General features: G+C 36.4%; 1 protein-coding gene and 1 pseudogene across 4 annotated transcripts in view; one reads left to right on the forward strand and one right to left on the reverse strand.

Annotated features, from left to right (window-relative positions):
* EXOC6B (exocyst complex component 6B) overlaps positions 1 to 12,682 on the forward strand; it is a 715,924-nt gene that overhangs the window by 54,546 nt on the left and 648,696 nt on the right. The window lies entirely within an intron of this gene.
* Positions 6,912 to 8,224, reverse strand: LOC136134061 (general transcription factor IIE subunit 1-like; annotated as a pseudogene).

Raw genomic sequence — 12,682 nt, forward strand, 5'->3', positions numbered from 1 at the left:
TGCGGTGCGCGGGCTTCTAATTGCAGTGGCATCTCTTGTTGCAGAGCACTGGCTCTAGGTGTGTGAGCTTCAGTAGTTGTGGCACGTGGGCTCGGTAGTTCTGGCTCGTGGGCTCTAGAGTGGAGGCTCAGTAGTTGTGACGCACATGCTTATTTACTCCGCGGCATGTGGAATCTTCCCGGAGCAGGGCTTGAACCCGTGTCCTCTGCATTGGCAGGCAGATTCTTAACCACTGCGCCACCAGGGAAGTATCTATATATTCTTTTTTATGGGCAGATAGAGAAATAGATGAGTGTGGGATTCCATGTCAGTATACTTTAATCATGGCTCTGTGACTTGGCAAATAATTTATCTTATCTGTGAGTCAGTTTCTTTGTATGTAAAATGAAAATAATACTGTTACTCTATATCATGGGATGGCTTTGAAATTAAGCAAGATAGTACATACAGAGTGTTTAGAACAGTCCTTTATAAGTAGTGAACATGGACTAAATGTTATTATAAATACTGTAATGTTTATATTATATTATTAATGTACATGTGCACTATATATATATATTGTGTTACTATATGGATAGATACATATGGACTTTGTATCTTGCTTTCTTCACTAAACTGTTTGTTTTCTTTATTATATTTTTGAACTTTAACACCTTTTAGAAAACTCACAAACCTAAAGGAAATAAACTTTGGAGTTCATTGGTGATCTTAACTTTCCTCTGAAGCATGGCATTTTTGGAAAACCTTTGCTTGAGCATGCTACCCTTTAACCCAAAGATGTGATGTGTTCAGAAGGAATAGGAGATGACTAATACCCATGAATGGCTGAACGTGTTGGTTAGTGAAATTTGTATATCCCTTTCCTGAATTGAAAAGATGACTTTTTGGTATAAACAGACTAAAAAGATCAACCAGGGACTCTTTATCAATATATAAAATGACAGTGTTTTCATTACTAGTATGAATCATATTATGACTAGATTTTAAGTCTGTTTTTATTATTGTGCTCTGCAGAATGACCGATTTGTTATTTGCACTACTTGTGTGGAATTTACTATTGCTGCCTGTTTATATTTTCAGATGTAGCCTGTCGCGCTCCTAAAGATTGCCAGTACTTATAAACTTTTCTTATGGGACTGAGTGGTGATATAATGAATGTGATTTTTTGAATTGTATAATGAAATATATCAACATTTGCAAAACCTGCAAAACCCCGCGAACCAGTAGTTTTCAAATGAACAATACCTGATGTTACAAAATCATACATGGGTAAAAGATTCATTTGAAGTATAAGATAGACCAATGAATTTTAATCTAAAACTCATCAAGTTTTGAGGTTGTATCATAAATTTGTGTGTGTGTGTGTGTATAAAGTTTTCTGAAAAGGCTTAAAAATACTCTCTCCCCTTTCCAACTACATATGTGCAAGGCTGGGTTTTCTTTATGTACTGTAACCAAAACCCCACATTTTAATAGATTTAATGTAGAAGTGGTTATAGAGTCCAGATATCTTCTGCAGACATTAAAGATATTTGCACAAATGCAAAAGACTCTTACAACTATTTTTTATTTGTTTATTTCAGAATATAAAATTATTTTTCATAAAATATATTCTTTAACATGTAAATATTATTGGGTTTTAATATTAATGAATTAATATTTTCTAATTTTGTTTTAATTTCTAATATAGTAAATATTGATATATATATAAATCAATGTAAACAAAAGTTCTTTAGGGTTCTTAATATTTAATAGTATAAAAATTAAAAATTGTGTTTAAAATGCTGGAGAGCTGATAGTTTGGATGAAAGGAAACTGAGGAAACATGACAGTTGAATGTAATACATGGTCCTGGGCCGGATACTCTCCAGGAGGAAATGAAAACGCTCTAAAGAACATTATTGGGACAGTTGACAGGATTGGAATATGGACTATGGATTAGATTATAATTGTATCAATGTAAATTTTTTGAATTTGATAATTGTATTATAGTTAGGTAAGATAGGAAATACACATTGTAGTTTTAAGGGTATAATACATGCAACACATTCTAAACATACATGTACATATATGTAGAAGAGAAAGTGTTAAAACAAATGTGGCAAAAACATTACAAATTGGTGAATTCTGTATAACGGCTAAATAGGAGTTCTCTATTATTTGTACAATGTGAAGTTATTTCAAAATAAAAATTAAAAAATTATGAAGTAATATAATGAGTCTCTTAGAAGTGGATTTTACAGATTGATTGGTGAGTGTCTTTTTGTGCTTGTGAATGACTGAGAGGTTTTGAGCAGTGGATAACTGGCTTTGTAAGTCCTTTGGAGTTTTCACTGCTTTTCAGAGGACACTCCTTGTGCTCTGCTGCCCCCTAGTGACTTTTATGCTCATCAGCAGTTTATTCTGCAAGTACAAGTTGGGAATTTGGATCACTGTAGTCATCATTTAAAAATAATTTAGTATCAACTAAAAGAATTGTTTTGGGGGGGTGGAGGAAGATACTACTGTGAAGATCTCATGATCTGTTTTGTCTTATAATTTTTTAAAAATTATATTTTTGTTCTTGTGGTTCCTTTGAATTGTATCCTCAGTCTCCCCTTCCCCCCCTCTTTTTTTTGAAGATAGTATTTATTGGTTCCTCATCTGACAGAAACAGTAGAATTTCCTGTATTTTCTTTCCCTCTCTTTTCTGTGACCACAAATATTAGTCAATAATATTATGTTAGTGTTTTACTTTATAGTCTTAAAATGTTTAGAATTCTGCTAGCCCATAATCTCTCATTTGCAATTTGAAAATTCCAAAGGCTCTGAAACCATTTGTCGTCAAAAGCTGTCTGAATTCATTTGGCAACAAAACTTGATGTGAGTTGCTGTGAGATAGTGATAGTCTTTATATTTACCACTTGTGTGAATATTCCTACATTTGCTGCAGAGTTACTAATGTTACTAAACTAAACCCCAAGGGTTTTAGATTAGGAATTGTAGACTTGTACCTGATTTGCTTAGCTTTGACTCCCAGTTATGTGGTATGAAGCGTCACCAGCTTATACTACTTTCTATCTTTTCTCTCTTCTTTTTATTAGTTGTATAATTTTTACATACTATTGAAAAAATTTTTATTAGAGTATAGTTGATTTACAATGTTGTGTTATCACATACTATATATGTATATATATTTTTTGCGGTACGCAGGCCTCTCACTGCTGTGGCCTCTCCCGTTGCGGAGCACAGGCTCCAGATGCGCAGGCTCAGCGGCCATGGCTCACGGGCCCAGCCGCTCTGCGGCATGTGGGATCTTCCTTGACCGGGACACGAACCCGTGTCCCCTGCATCAGCAGGCGGACTCTCAACCATTGCACCACCAGGGAAGCCTATATACTGTTTTTATATACCATATTTTGTCACTCTTAATCTGATCTTTTTGTCTTAGAGTTGCAGTTAAGTATGTTCCCTTATTACTTCCAGTCTTTTTTGTTGAAGTTTCTCTTGCCATTTAGTTTGGTTGGAGTTTTTCTCTACCAGTTACCTTCAGACGGACTTATATAAACAATAATTTTTTAGTTATTGTACATTCAGAATGGCTGCTCTGTAGACTGTACATTCAAAGGACAGCTTCATTGAACTTAAAACTTTGACTCATATTTTGTTTCCCTGAGTATTGTCTTCTGGTGTTTGGTGTTGTAGAAAGGTCTGATGGCTGCTGGATTTTCTTTTCCTGATTATTGACTGTTTTTTTCTTTTGCTGTCTTTTGGTTCTTCTTTTTCTAATCTATAGGAATTACTCTAAGGATTACCACATGCATCTTTGACTCATTAAAGTATAATATAAATTAATTCTTTTATCATTTCCTTGATACTACTAGGCCCATATAACACTTCATTTTCATTTACCCTTTCCCATCTGTTAATCTATTGGTGTCATGAATTTTAATTTTACATGTCATTTAGTGCCCCCAAGACATTATTATTTTGTAGAGTCAGCATTCATTTATGTTTACCCCTTTTTGGTTTCCTACATTTCTGTGCTTTATTCTGAGATTACTTTCTTTTTGCATGAAGAACTCTCTTCAGCATTTCTTTGAATGCAAGCGTAATACTGACACATTCTCTCATTTTTTTGCTTGTTTGTATGAAAAGTGTCTTTATTTTACCTTAATTTTTTTGAAATTGTGGTAAAACATACATAACAAAATTTACCATTTTAACCATCTTTAAGTGTATAGTTTAATGGCATTAAGTATATCCACATTATTGTGCAATCATCACCATCATCCATCTTCAGAATTTTCGTAATGTTCCCAAACTGAAGTTCTGTGCCCATTAAACAATAACTCCTCATTCTCCCCTTTCTCTTCTCCTGGCAGCCACTATTCTACTTCCTGTCTCTATAAATCTGACCCTTCTGAGTACTTCATATATGTGGAGTCATACAGTATTTGTCCTTTTGTGACTGGCTTATTTCACTTAGGATAATGTCTTCAGGGTTAATCCATGTTGTAGCATGTGTCACAATTTCCTTCTTTTTTAAGGCTGAATAATATTCCATTGTATGTGTACCACATTTTGTTTATCCGTTCATCCTTCGATGAGCATTTGAATTGCTTCCTCCTTTTTGCTGTTGTGAATAATGCTGCTATGAACATAGACGTGTAAATATTTCTTTGAGTCCCTGATTTCACTTTTTTTGGGTATGTACCCAGAAGTAGAATTGCTGGATTATATGGTAAATTATTTTTAATTTTTTGAGGAACTGCCAAATTGTTTTCTGTAGTGGATGTACCATTTTACATTGCCTGCCTTAATTTTTAAGGGACTTTTTTTTTTTAAACTAGTTTTAGGATTCTAGGCTGGCAGTTTATTTTTTTTCAGCACTTTACTGTATATAATTCATTTGTTGTTTGACATATATTTCCTGTTAAAAAGTTAGCTCTTAATCTTAATGTTGTTCCTTTAATATTTTTTACTATGGTTTTGTTTTTCTGCAGTTTTACTATGAGGTGCTTACGTATAGTTTCCTTTGTATTTATCCTGTTGGGTTTGTAGAGCTTGAAACTGTGGATTGATGTCTTTCATTAGTTTTGGGAAATAGTTGACTCTGATGTTTTAAATATTGCCATTCCCCCATTATAGAAAGACTAGACCTCTTTCTGCAGAGTCACAAATTTAAAACTATTTTCCTAGTAACACTAAGATATTGCTTTCCTCTTTTACTCACATTCTTGCAGGAGAATATAGTGAAGTACCCCAGAGGCTATATGATATGTGAAGACAGTCATTGATTTAATGGCTAATGTAATATATGCTTGTGTATTCTTATGTTTAAATTCTTATTCAGCTTTAATTTTTAATGTGATAAATGTCAATAAATATAACCACATATACAAAAGTTCTTGGGGAGATCCATATTTTTTAAGAGTATGGAAATATCCTTAAGCCAAACAGTTTGAGAACTGCTGGGGTAGGTATTTTGACTCTATCCCATATATTTCATATTTTTTATAGTCTTCTGTATTTTATATATTTTTATTTTCCTCTTTATGCTTTTTTTTTAAATGGGAAGAGTATTCATTTTAATTATGCTCTAAGGTGTTACAGAGCTAGATTAACAAATTTCAGTCAGTATAAAATAGACTTATTGTCAATATTCAGTCATAATACAACCCAGGTAAATGAATCATTACTTTATACAAGGCTCAGATGTTTAAAATCTATCTTAACTTTACACATGTACTATAAAATGATAAATACTTAAAATGACAATGCAAGGGAAAATATTATAAAAATACAATTGTCGTAGACCCTTGTATGAAAGTTCTTTAAAGTTCTGCCTTAAGGAATAATACCATGCTGCATATCAGAACCAGAAATAAAGCATTTTCCTTGAGGTTACCATGCTCAACGATATACTGGATGCACTCTAAAGTACCATGCCTGACAAGAATCAGAAGAGACAAGGCCTTCAATAATGTTGAGAGGAAAAAAAAAGAGAGAGGAGTAATCAATTGTCATATGCTGATTTCTGCTGGAATGGCCTCTTTAAACAATTATAGCACTGTGGAAGAACTGAAGAAGGGGACCAGTCTCAGCTTTATATAAAGGATTTCCAAGTCAGCACAAACTCAGACAGTGTTAAAAGGTACTGTTCCCAGTACTCTCCACTCTTCAACCCTTTACATGGATTCCTCGTCTTAAGTCCCTGTTTTTTCTCTAATTTCTTCCTAAGGGCTTACCAAACACACTTTCTGTTTTCTATTATCCAACATACAAACCAAAAGGCATTAAGCAAAACAATGTCTGTCAGTCAAGTCAGTTCTAAAGACACCAATTTTGGTTTAAGTATTAATCTTGAGATTTACACATAAACATCCTTCTTCCACAGACACTCCCACCTCCCCTTACATATTGACTCCATCCTAAACTGTGAAGCAATAGGAAGTTTTAAGATTTTTTTTTTTCCTTCATCAATGATTTGCCTGTTGCCAAGCTGCTTGGTTGGCAGCAATATCAGGAGCTGTTTGGAATGCTTGGTCAGAATATATAAGAAGGATGTGATCAGTGAATTACTGTAACCTATCAAAGTGAGCTTCTGCAGGCATACATGAAGAATTTACCTTTAGACTTCTCGCACTCATTTCAGAAGGGAGAAAATGTGTCTTAAAAGGGAAAGGAAAAAAATTAGATAAGGAAATATAGCAAAATATTAATACTGTAGTAATAGGAAAGGGAATGCTACCTACATTGTGGGGAAGTTTCTGGCATAAAAATCAGACTTTCTCTCCCATTACTCTTTGCACAAGATTAACAGTTGATTTACATCAAGAGGGGCAGAAAGCCACTAAACACTTTCTTCAAAGGTAGGGAATTTCTTTTTGAAATGAGCATTAGAGAAGGGAGGAAAAGGTAGGGAAAGCTCAGTCAAAGAGGTCCTCAAACATGCGTTGTCTCATTGCTATGTACGCTTCCTTTTCATCTGGTGTCATTTGGGCCACCAGCTCTGGCTTCTGGCTCACTTCGCTGTAGGAGAACGGACGGCCAGCCACCATGACAATGGGGTCATCTGCTCCTTCCTCAAATTCATCCTCCTCCTCATCCTCTTCCCCATGATGTGCAGCCACAGCTGCCACACAGGGTGGAGAGTCATTGTCTCACGCACTGGTCTCACTCTCAGAGTCACTGCCATTGGCAGTGGTCACAGGAGCAGCTGCCCCCACTGAGCCTGCTGTGGCAGAGGGGGTCTTCTTCTCATGAACGAGCAGTGCTCGCGTGACCTCCTCGTTATCATCTGGCCCCGCACGGCCTTCCTCACGCTCCTGAAACGAGTCTATATCTAAGCCACCTTCCTTCATCTCTTCAGAACTATGTGCTCTTTGGATAGTGCTCTCTCTTGACCAAATAGTTCTCTCTTTGGCAGATTTTCCCTCCAGTGAGGCGCGATGAAGATCGTCTTGGTCATCCATGTTAATGACAACATTCTGAGTGTATAAGTACTCATAAGACGGACCTTGGTGGCCCATGCTTCCTGGTGGTGCCCACCTGCCAGGCCAGCAGCTGCAGCAGCAGTTGCTGCACGGTCCTTGCTCTGTTTCAGGGCTGGTATTTCTGTGGGTTCTGGCTCAAGTATTTCATAGGCCAAGTTCACATCCTCTGTCTCTCAAAGCAAAGCATAAATGGGCTCAGTTTGTTCATTAAACCTTGCCGAAAGTGTGTGTGCATCTTTTTTGGGCATTGCTGATTCATCTTCTTCTACCTCTGTGTGGCAGAAAATATAGCGGAAAGTTCCTGTCATGGGATCAAAGAGCTGATTATCTTCTAAATCTGTAAAAGTACCACTGCAGATGGACATTTGAAGGAGGCCCGGTTGGTGGAATCTCTCTCATCAGTTTCAATCCTCCTTCTCATGTGGTCCAATTTATATTTTACCACATTAACAAGAGTACGATAATTGATAAAGTAGTAGTTGTGGTGAGTGGTTTTCCCATCTGCAGCAGTCTCCACCCTCATTCTGCACTTGATGAATTTGTCTCCCTTTAAATTATTCAAGAGTGATTGAAGTTGCTTCTGATCAAGCTTGAGCAGCTCCAGCATCCTCCTCTTTCACACAGAGGTTTCGGATCGAGATGTCCAAGGCCAAAGCATGCTCAATGCCATAAAACCCCCGGATCACATACTTGGCTAACTGCTTCAGTGCTGCAGGAACCTTGGTGAGGACATCTGGATCTGCCATCTTTAGCAGCAAACTTCAACTTTAAGAGTACTGACCAAAGCACATCCTGCATGGGGAGGGCCCTGTGCCACATCATTCAGCCTGTTACCTTTGCCAGAAACACCTTAGGGGACCCAGAGTGAATCCTTGAACACTCCCACTGCAGCTTCCCTCGGCGCCTCCACTACTGGCTTAAACGAGCCGTGCCACTTGTGCAACAAAGAGAACGCCCTATTCCTGCGACCAGCTTTAGAAACCATGTGCTACTTTCCTCGTTATGCTTTAATCTGGATATTTTCTATTAATTTATCTTCACTAATCTCCTCTTGCTGATAAACTATCTATGGAGCTCTTAATTTTAAAAATTACATTTTCACTTCTGAATTTTCTCAAATTTTAAATAGCGTAGATTTCAAGGCTCTGGTGAATTTTCCATCTTTCTGTCTATTTTGTTCTTTTTCCTTTTTTTTTTATCATATTAATCATAGACATTTCAAAGTCCTTTTCTCATAATTTCAATATCTGTATCATCTGTGGATCTTGATTTTCAGTTATATGGTCCTCTCCCTTGGCATGCTTGGTAATTTTGGACTGCATGGAGATAAAAAAACTCTTGGAGGTTCTGGGTAACCTTCTCTTCCGTAAGAGAAGGTTAAACTCCCCCCAACCCTGTCTTTTTCAGTAAGGTGGATAGAGTGGCAGTGATCTGAATCCAGTCAGGGTCAGAGCTATGGCTATCTCTGGTTCAGTACTGCCTTTTGCTATAGTCCTTCACATTTTCCAAACAGCCTTGGAGTGATGATTAGGGCCCCTTTCCTCAGGTGGACACTGCATTCTAATCTTTACTGCATACCTCAAGACTACCTAAAACTCTGTTCTGCTTCTCTGCTTGTCGTCTTAGCCTCTTGCCTGCTGTAGGTTAAGAATTCAGCGCATGTATTGAGGGAAAAACAGAAGAGTGTTGTGTTTTTTACCATTTTTCCTCTCTAGGATCTTTACCTCTTGTCTCTAATTTATGTCACTTCAGTGCCACAAAACTGTCAAAAGCTGATTTCTCTACCTCTTCTGCTTGATTCCTACACTGGAAACTTAGCCTCTCGTGTGCAGACTTGGCAAATATCTTGGGAAAAAGTGACTAAAGAATGTTGGCACACCCCTTCTCATTCTTCCCCTGGTCCCTTAATTTCTGATCATCTTAGCAGCTCTGTAAGTCAACCAAGAAATAACATCAAAAATAGGTATGCAGAAAGCCTGGATAGGTGTCAGTTCAGATTGGAGCAGGGGAAATGGGAGCATCAGGAGAGAGTTTTCCAGAAAAAAGGGGGGAGATTCCCATAAGAAAGGAATGGTAATCTTAGTATACAACCTGGCTTTAAAAGTGAAGAATATTTATATAGTTAAACTAATACAAATGTTGTTTATTGGTTTTAAAGACAAAGTACTGGTAAACCATAAAAGACAATTATGATTCTGCAACAGAATAGATATATTATTAACCCAACCCAGTCAATGTAAAATTCACTTAAACGGTTGGAAGAAAGTGAAGAAAAGAAATGAAGAGAAAGTAAGGGGGAGCTAATGCCTCACTTTGCACAATTAGGGGGTCAAGGTAGTCATAGATGATGATGTAAGAAATAAAAGCATATTATTAAGAAATAAAAGTACAATATTAAGCATAGTATATTAAATTACAAAAATAACCTTTAGAAAAACTAAAAGTGGTATAAGTATGTTGAGAGGAGAGGGAGGGGGAATGGTATGGTATGATGAGGTAAATCTGCTCTGATTATAGCAGAAAGACAATATCTAAACTGATTAAAAAAAAGCAATATTATTATATGTTTTACAGATATGGGCTTACCTCCACAAAATTAAGACCAGAAACATTTTTAAAAGCTCCAAGTGGTTTTCTCTGGAATATTAAAATGGAAATCCAAGAAGCTTAAAGATCCTAAAGCAGGGTAAACACAAGCAACAAAACTACACCAAGGCACCACAAAAGGAATCACAATAATAGCTCAAAAGATGGGAAGGGGGAAATGGAATTATACTTAATTAATTAAAAAGAAAGCAGGAAAAGAGGAAATCATTTACATTAATATAATTACCTATTTGACTAGGTTTAAGTCTGTTATCTTGTTATTTATTATTCATTTGTCCCATCTGTTCTTTGTCCCTTTTTTTCTCTTTTCTTACTTTCCTTAACTAAATTAGATTAACTGAATATATTTTAGGATTCAATTTTCCCCCACTATTGTCTTATTCAGTATACCTTTTTGTTATATATATATTTTAGTGGTTGCTGTAGGGTTTACAATATGCATCTTTAACTTATTACATTTGCTATTGCCTGAATGTTTTGTGTCCCTTCAAAATTCATATGTTGATACCTTACCCTTCCCCCCCATCCCCCCTGCCAATGTGACGATATTAGGAGATGGGGCCTTTGGGAGTTAATTAATTCATGAGGAAGTCATGAGAGTGGAGCCCTCTTGAAAGGGATTTGTGCCCTTGTAAGAAGAGACATGAGAGCTTGCTCTCTCTCTCTCTGTTCTCTGCAATGTGAGGATACAGTGAGAAGATGACTGTCTGGTAAACCAGGAAGCTGGCCCTCACCAAACGCTGGATATGCTGTGCTTTGATCTTGGACTTCTCAGCCTACTGAACTGTGAGAAATAAATTTTTATGAAGCCACTCAGTCTATGTAATTTGTTATAGCAGCCTGAACTGATTAAGACAACAGTTTGCCTTCAAATGATATTATACCTATTCATATATAAGATCCTTGTAACCGTATACTTTTATTTCCCCCATTGACCTTTGAGTTATAGTTAGCATGTATTTTACTTCTACATATGTTATGAATTCCACAATTCATTGCTATTATTTTTGCTTTAAACTTTCAGTTATCTTTTAGATAAATTTAAAAAATGATAAAAATCTTTATCATTTCCTATGCTCTTTATTCCCTTGTATATATCCATACTTTGACCTGATTTTATTTCTTTTCACCTAAGGAACTTACTTTAATGTTTCTTGTAGTGCAGGCATGCTGGAAACAACTTCTCTAAGATTTTGTCTGAAAGAAAAAAATCTTTGTTTGTCCTTAGGTTTTGGAGAATATGTTTGCTGGCTATAGAATTCTAGGTCTACAGTTTTTCCTTCAGCACTTTGGAGATACCTTTCCATTGTCTTCTTGCTTGCATAATTTGGATGACAAATCTGCAGTCATTTTGTTTGTTTGTTTGTGTTCTTTTTTCCCTTCTCTGTATCCTTTTAAGTTTTTTTTTCCCTCATTCTTTTTTTTACTGGTTTTCAGCAACTCCAAGAAGCTTTTTCTGGTTAATCCAATTCCACAGCAAACATTACGTTTTTATAAGGCTGTACAGATTTAGGTGTACAGATTTAAACATTATATTAATTTCTATACAGATTTATAATTACCTTCAATTGTGTTTCCTTGTGTGTTTCTTATTATAGTATGTGCTTCCTCAAAGGGAAACATTCTTGTCTTCATTTTAGTAAATTCTCAATAAATGCTTACTAAGTGAGCCTATGATGGTAAAATGTCCAAACCACCTGGTATAGCCAGTTTTCTTAAGTTTCTGAGAAAACAGTTTTTTTCTTTTTTTTTTTCGTGGTACGCGGGCCTCTCACTGTTGTGGCCTCTCCCGTTGTGGGGCACAGGCTCCGGACGCGCAGGCTCAGTGGTCACGGCTCACGGGCCTAGCCGCTCTGCGGCATGTGGGATCTTCCCGGACCGGGGCACGACCCCATGTCCCCTGCATCGGCAGGTGGACTCTCAACCACTGTGCCACCAGGGAAGCCTGAGAAAACAGTTTTTGTTTAACTTGCTGTCGTCATTTTATTTTATTATTTGGTTATTTTATTACTTAGTGGTCAAATTTCTCTTGCCTTTTAAAAGTTTATTTCTTCTGGTTTAGTGTATCATGAACATTTAAGAAAATTACTCCCATTTCCCCTCATTAAGTAAACAATCAAGTTACTCCTTAGATTGGAGAACTGAAGTGTGATAGTCATATTCCATAGCTTTTGGAGAGTGACCTAAACATAACCCTATGGAGAAGTAATTTACTGGTAAGTAATATTTGTTTCTTCAGTGATGTTTGGGGCCATATTAGATTGTCATTTTGTTGACTGAGAATTGACCTGTGTAGGGTGTCAGATTCTCCAAAGAAGTTATATGATCTAGGCCAGATTAACTGATAATATATAATTGATGATAGATAAGTAATGAAAATATGCATTAGGCCTCAGGTAGATATCTAACGAATTATATAATAAACGTTAATCATAGGGTCATTTCTGAAAGGCAGGCAATTAATTTTTCCCAGTTACCCATTGTAAATTACTTAATTCCTTGTATTGAACCAATCATTTGGCTTTAGTGACCTTTGTTTTCAGAAAAATGTCTCAACATGTTAAGCTAGTCTGTCTCCAGTCTTTTTTTTTTATGGT

The sequence above is a fragment of the Phocoena phocoena genome, chromosome 14, assembly GCF_963924675.1.
Source record: "Phocoena phocoena chromosome 14, mPhoPho1.1, whole genome shotgun sequence".
In the NCBI taxonomy this organism is placed as follows: Eukaryota; Metazoa; Chordata; class Mammalia; order Artiodactyla; family Phocoenidae; genus Phocoena; species Phocoena phocoena.